This window comes from Cornus florida, unplaced genomic scaffold (assembly GCF_030987335.1).
Source record: "Cornus florida cultivar Cherokee Brave unplaced genomic scaffold, ASM3098733v1 CherokeeBrave_3.0.0_Hap2_Chr08, whole genome shotgun sequence".
NCBI lineage: Eukaryota > Viridiplantae > Streptophyta > Magnoliopsida > Cornales > Cornaceae > Cornus > Cornus florida.
The window spans coordinates 63,010,965-63,017,756 of NW_026775578.1; the positions used below are offsets into that span (position 1 = coordinate 63,010,965).

The 6,792-nt window shown below is 36.6% G+C and overlaps 1 pseudogene; it reads right to left on the minus strand.

Moving 5' to 3' along the window:
- Nucleotides 1-5,044: 5,044 nt before the first annotated feature.
- On the minus strand, nt 5,045-5,143 carry LOC132272011 (small nucleolar RNA R71; annotated as a pseudogene).
- Between the last annotated feature and the right edge of the window lie 1,649 nt (nt 5,144-6,792).

A 6,792-nucleotide genomic window follows, 5' to 3' on the forward strand; every position in this document is an offset into this window, starting at 1 on the left:
CTCAGATAAACAATATAAAATTTCATAAACATCGTTTAAAATTATTTAAACATTAATTTCAATTGTTAAAGCAATTAAATTAATCATTTAATCCAATCTAAACAACATATAGGTTATTTAATTTCCAAACCATCCACCTCCTTAGCATATATAGGTATATTATACATTCTGGGATCTTCCTAAGTCCATTAAACCCATCAGTAAGGATTAAATACAGGTCTTAGCCCAACCGAGTCGGCTCAGTTACAACCGAGTCGGCTCAATTGCCAATTGAGTCGACTCGGTTACCAACCGAGTTGGCTCTTTCATCCCGAGGCCCTAACTCAGTCGACTCGGTTCCAACTGAGTCGGCTAGTTTAGCAACTGAGTCGGCTCGGTTCGCCTGGGATTTGTCTCTTTCGTTGGTTCAGCTTCTGTGAACCCTAAAATCACCATAGTTAAGGGTCCTAAGCTCAAATCTAAGTCCCATACGTTCATACTAAATTATTTTAAGTGTTTTAGCATGCAAAGATTCAACCTAAACAATAGTTCATGCATCAAAATCTAAGAATAAAGAAATCACGAACAAGCATATATAATCATGAAATTCTCTGTTTTAGTCCGATTAAGCATGCATAAATATTTCATTTTAATTGTTTAAGTCCCATGGAATGACTTAGACATGTATAGAAACACAGATCAACGGGAGAGAGTAAGAGAAGAACTTGCCTCTAAGGTTTTTGGATCAAAACCTTAACTCCTTCTTTTCTGATTTTTCGGCGACTTACGCTGCCGTCAAACCTCTCTGTTATTCCGTGCTAGCCCACGCACAGAGCCTCTTTTCTTCCCCTTGGGTTCAGCTTTGAACTCCCTTGGCCAAATCTCCTATTTCCTCTCAAAACTCTCGGCTCTCTCTATTCTCACGTCCTCTCTTTATATCTGCTTTAAGGTTTGTAATAACCCTATGCAGACCCATAATACGCATATAAATAGGCATACAATAAAACCCTAATCCCAATCCTATTACAACTCCTACAACTGGCGTGAAAGATAAGTAAAAAGGAAAAAAATAAAATAAAACTAATATTACATATAATATAATATACATAATTTATAATTACATAAAATAGATTAACTTTATAACTATTAATCCGTAATTAATAATAATAGCTACAATTATCATAATATCCTTATATACATATATACCCATATATCTATGTATAACCATCCATGGGTAGTATCCATACCCTTTTAAGCTTATTCAAGTAGTCTATGCGACCCATGGGTTTGGTCCATTACTACTAACCATAATCAATAAAACAAAACGATAACATTTAAATCATTTAATTCTAACAAGTAATTACAAGTAAACAACTAACATTTAAGCAAACAAATACACATCATTAATCATATAATTTAATTAGACAAGTACTTCAAATAAACACATAATCAATTAATTTAAATAAACAATTAAACAACCAACCAAGAAAATAAATAAATAATTAAAAATGCAATTAAAACAATTAATTAAATACCGAGACTATCTTTTTAAAATTAGGGGTTTTACATTCTTCCCCCCTAACAAAAGGAATTCCGTCCTCAGAATTCGCCCTTACCCTATTCCATAATGTCTGGAAACTATGAGCGAATGACATCCTCTCGTTCCCAAGTGGACTCAGCGTCATTATGATGGCTCTACTGGATACGCACTAAAAGAATCACCTTATTGCGAAGAATTTGATCCCGACGGTCTACAATACGACACGGTGGTTCAACATATGTTGCATCCGACTGCAACTCAATTTCACCAACATCGATGTCCTGATAACGATCCTTATCTCGCAAAAATATCTGCAATATGGTGATGAACGCTGAAAAATGCGCATTTAAACCCCTTAAGCTTAAGTATTCTAGGACCTTTATCTATCTTACTTTCCCGTTTTAGACTAATTTTGTGTTATTGCCCTTTTTAGGTGCTTATCTCTAAAATAAGCTAATTCAGCCAAATAAGACCTTAAAAGAAGCTAACTCAAGCTGGATGGAAGAAATGAGCAAAGTGGAAGCAGATTGAAGCAAAATGTGGAAATTCAGCAGGTTCGATCGATCTCAAGAACGCTTCGATCGATTGAAAGTTCATCGATCTAGACTCTCCAAGATGGATCCAAGCTCTTTTGTCCTTATCCAACGATCCCATAAAGTTCGATCGATCCAACAATTCTCAGATCAATCGAAAAGATTCCATCTTATCCTGTTGTACCACCCTACCTACCACTTTTGTCTCATTCCCCAAAATATCTCAGATCTGTCCTTATCCAAAAAGGCGCCGCCATGGGAGGATCGATCCAGCCAAAGTTTGATAGATCTCAGCCATGTTCGATCGATATCGAACCTGTGTTGTGATCGATCGAACATGGCTGAGATCTATCAAACTTTGGCTGGATCGATCCTCCCATGGCAGCGCCTTTTTGGATAAGGACAGATCTGAGATATTTTGGGGAATGAGACAAAAGTGGTAGGTAAGGTGGATCGAACCCTCTCAAATCCGAAAAAAATATATCTCCAGCTCATTAAAAGTTGTCTCATTGCGCAATCATTGGAGGAGCCCTTGTGTACGAGCCTAGACCATTGGGGTGTGACATTTAAGTTACTTATATAAGGAATATGAGCCACTTTTACATATAGATAGTTTTTGATAGTCTTAGATACAATTCTTAGAGAGGAAGAAAAGAGAAGAGGAGGCTAGAGACATTCTTGAGAGGTTTTCCATCTTCCTCAAGAAGAAGAGCACTTTTACCATGGAGATAACCCTTGAGGGTTGGAGGACACCATTCATGAGTGGCTAGACATCCTCTTAGGGCTAGAGTTAGCCGTAAGCATGTTTTCTTTACCTTGATTTATATATTTTTTAGGGGATTTGTGTTGTAATACATGTTTTGACATATTTATATACATAGATCTTGTTTATTCAATGATTTGTGTGATTTAATTATTCCAATTGATCATTTCATTCTATCCATATGTCTATATATGCTAGGATAGATGTTCATGTGTTTATCTCTATCTCTTATGTTGCTGATGCATGTCTATGTGTGTTGATGCTATAGATCTAGAGATTGTCAATACATAATGCTTAATAGAATGCTCTTGTGGTTTATTTGATGGTTCATACTCATTTCTTGATGGAGTGTGCCTCTCCCTTAGTCCAATTAGTTTAATTTTCATGTCATTAGCTTAGATGTAATGTAGCTACCTTAGTTGTTAAATGGGAGGACAATCCATGCTTGTTGTTTGATGTTCCATACTTATGAATGCAAGTAATATATTTCTCTAATTATGTGATATGTTTGGATTGTGAGCTTAAAGAAGGATTAATAACTTAGTTTGATATATTGTGCTATTCATTGTGTTGTTTAGACAATATATACTTAATTGGTCATCCATGCTTGTTAAAACAATCACACACACTCACTATTGTTGCAACATATGTTTCCCCCTTCATTAATTGTGAATTGAGTATATAGAAGGTGATGCTTAGTGGTGATCTCTAAGTCCCAAGAACTCTCTCTCTTGTTTTCTCTACCCTTTGATTACTCGTTTTATATTGATCTTATTTAATCTTAATTGTAATTTAATCAACCAAACAACCTACCTTTAATCACTTGACCTACTAACCCTAAGCATTGTTCCATTACTAGTAGCCCTTCAATCCCTTGGGACGATCCCTACTCACCCTTGCTATATTTTTAGTTAATGGTAGTAGTGACACTTATAAATGTAAAACTTGGCTACATTGCACATTCACTATCTTTTGCACATCTTTTAGACATTGGTGCGATGACACACCAAGTTTTTGGCGCCGTTGCCGGGGATTTAATTGGCAACACCGTGTTTTGGAAACAATTAGGGATTAGTACTCTTTTGATCGTGTCTTTTCTTTATTTTATTTTTGGGTATTTATTGTGTTTGTTCTTATTTGGCTAGGTGAAATTGAGCAAGGAGGTTAAGCAGAGGAGAATTCAAAGCAAGGAGTTAAGCTAAGCACAAAAAGGACTAAAAATCCAAAAAAATGCAAAGCATAGCAAAGCTTAGAAGTTGAAAATGAATCGAAGTTGCTTAAGGACCATTTGTGAGATCTTTCTAACTCAAGCTCTAGTTAAATCGTCGGCCTGCAAAGAGTCTTGTTTTTCATTTCTTAGATAAATCGTGAGCCCGTGTGGAGGTAATTTACTTTTCTTTACATGTTGTTTAAGCATGGGAGTATGGGATCATTGAATGTGGAGATTTGTTAATTGAATTATTGCGGGGGCGAAATGATTGTTACTTACTTGTTATTTGCTTTGCTAGTGTATGCATGGTCTTAGGTCATTGAATCCTACTCTTGTCCCTCCTAATTTGCATCTTGAATCGGTTGTTCATAATCCTAGGGGGAGAGGTAGTTTTCATCACTCCATTTCACCAATAGAGGATTTGAATGACGACTATGTGGAGGACCTTGGTCACAGAGACCAACAAGGCAACCTCCACCCTAATGTGCATCATGAAAATGTTCAAGTACCATTAGGCATGCCTAGACCATTCATTCACCCACAAAAATAAGGCCAAGTTCCATTGGGAATGCCTCGGCAAATATTTGCTCCACAACCCCCCATAGTTCAAGCTAATCAAGGTATTCGTTTAGCATCACCAATTGTGAATCCTCCCATTGCATTAAGAGACCATTATGTGCCTAATGAATACAATGCACCCACTTGCATTCAATTGCCTCCATTTAGAGCACATCACTATGAAATTAAACCCCAAACTATTTAAATGCTTCTAAACTATCATGGACTTCCTAGTGAAGAACCTTATAAGCATTTGGATGAGTTTCTTAAAGTGTGTTGCACCGTGAAATACACGGACATGCCGGAAGAAGTATTAAGACTTAAACTTTTTCCTTTACGCTTAAAGACAAGGTAAAATATTAGTTCAACAATCTTAGGCCTTTTTTAATAACTTCTTGGGCGGAAATGCAACAAGAGTTCTTGAAAAAGTACTATCCAGTTTCTAAGACCAATGCTATGAGAACTTCAATTAGAGAATTTTTTCAAGGGGATGGGGAAATGTTTCATGAGGCATGGGAAAGATTTAATGATTTGCTTAGAAAGTGCCCTCATCATGACATACCTAAGTGGTAACTAGTCCAATATTTCTTTGAAAGTTTACCAGATAATCACAAGGGTATGGTTGATGCATCCATGGGTGGTTCTTATCTTGATAAGCATGAAAATGATATGTGGCAATTATATGAAAGTATGAGTGAAAATTTCATGCTATCATCTAAAAATGGTAGAAACCTAGGTGGAAGGAAGAATGTTGGCCTGTATCAAGTTGACAACTTCAATGACATAGCCGCCGAGATGAAATCCTTGTCTCAAAGGTTTGATCAATTTTTTATCAACCAAAATTCGGCAAATCAAGTATCTTCCTCCCCTACTCATATTCATCATCGTTCATCTAATGAATCTTGCATGACTTGTTCAAGTGTCTTGCATTCTACTTCCAATTTTCCCCATGGACATGTGCAAAGTGAGCCCCATGAGTAAGTCAATGCTACATTTTTTAATCAAGGGAATAATCCCTATGGCACTCATTATAATTCAAGTTGGAGGAACCATCCAAATTTTTCTTAGAAAAGCCAAGGAGAGGCTCAAACCCTCCCCAAGGTGGTTTTCAAGGGAAGAATGTTCCGCCACCAATGCAAGGCCAAGGTTCCCAAGGTTTTAAATCATCATCATTTCAATCACATGGCAATCAATTTTCTAATTCTCATTTTCCTAATCAACCATCATATTCCCAAAGAAATTCTAGGAGTCCCGCCTTTGAAGAGAAAGTTTTGACCGCTCTAGGCACTCTAGAGGTGAACACTCAATTGCTTCATTCTCATTCTCAATCCATTGCTAAGCTAAAAACCCAAGTACAACAAATAGCTAGTACCTTAAATGCTAGAGAGAAGGGGAAGATGCCTTTGAATGCCCCACCAAAGCAACAATGTGTTGTAGAGACTCATTCCTCATCGGAAGGGCACACAATTGAGCATGTCAATGCGGTGACAACCTTGAGAAGTGGGAAGATTATGGACAACAAAGTAGGTTTGTCCAACGAAGAGAGTGAACCAGTAAAACCAAAAGTTGACACCTGTCCCATTTCCTATCAAATTCCTCCTTCATTGCATATGCATGATCATTCAAATGAGAAAGTGTTAGAAAGTGATTTGAAAAATGAGTTCAAAATTGATTTGAAAGATGAATTGAACAAATCTTTGAAAAAGGATTTTAAAATTTTTTGTGTTGAAAACTCTTTAAAGAAATGTTTTGAAAAAGTTTTTAAACCAAGAGCTCAATTTTCAAATGCCTTGAAATGATCCATTTATCTTGATAAACTAAAGACCAAAACCAATGAAACCATAGAAATGTTTAGGCAAGTGAAGATTAATCTTCCAATTTTGGATGCAATTAAGAAAATTCCTGCTTATGCCAAGTTCTTAAAAGATCTTTACACCCAAAAGAGGAAGAACAAGAGTCAAGCACCTAGGAAAGTGGTCTTGACCGATCAAGTGAGCTCAATCTTGCAACATAACACCCTTCCAAAGTTTAAGGACCCCAGTTCGCCTACTACTTCTTGCATCATTGGTGACCATGTCATTAATCGGGCTCTTCCAGACTTAGGGGCAAGTGTTAATCTTCTTCCATACTCGGTATTTGTTAAATTAGGCTTAGGAGACTTAAAACCAACGTCAGTGGTTTTACAACTTACCGACCGATCTCTCAAAAA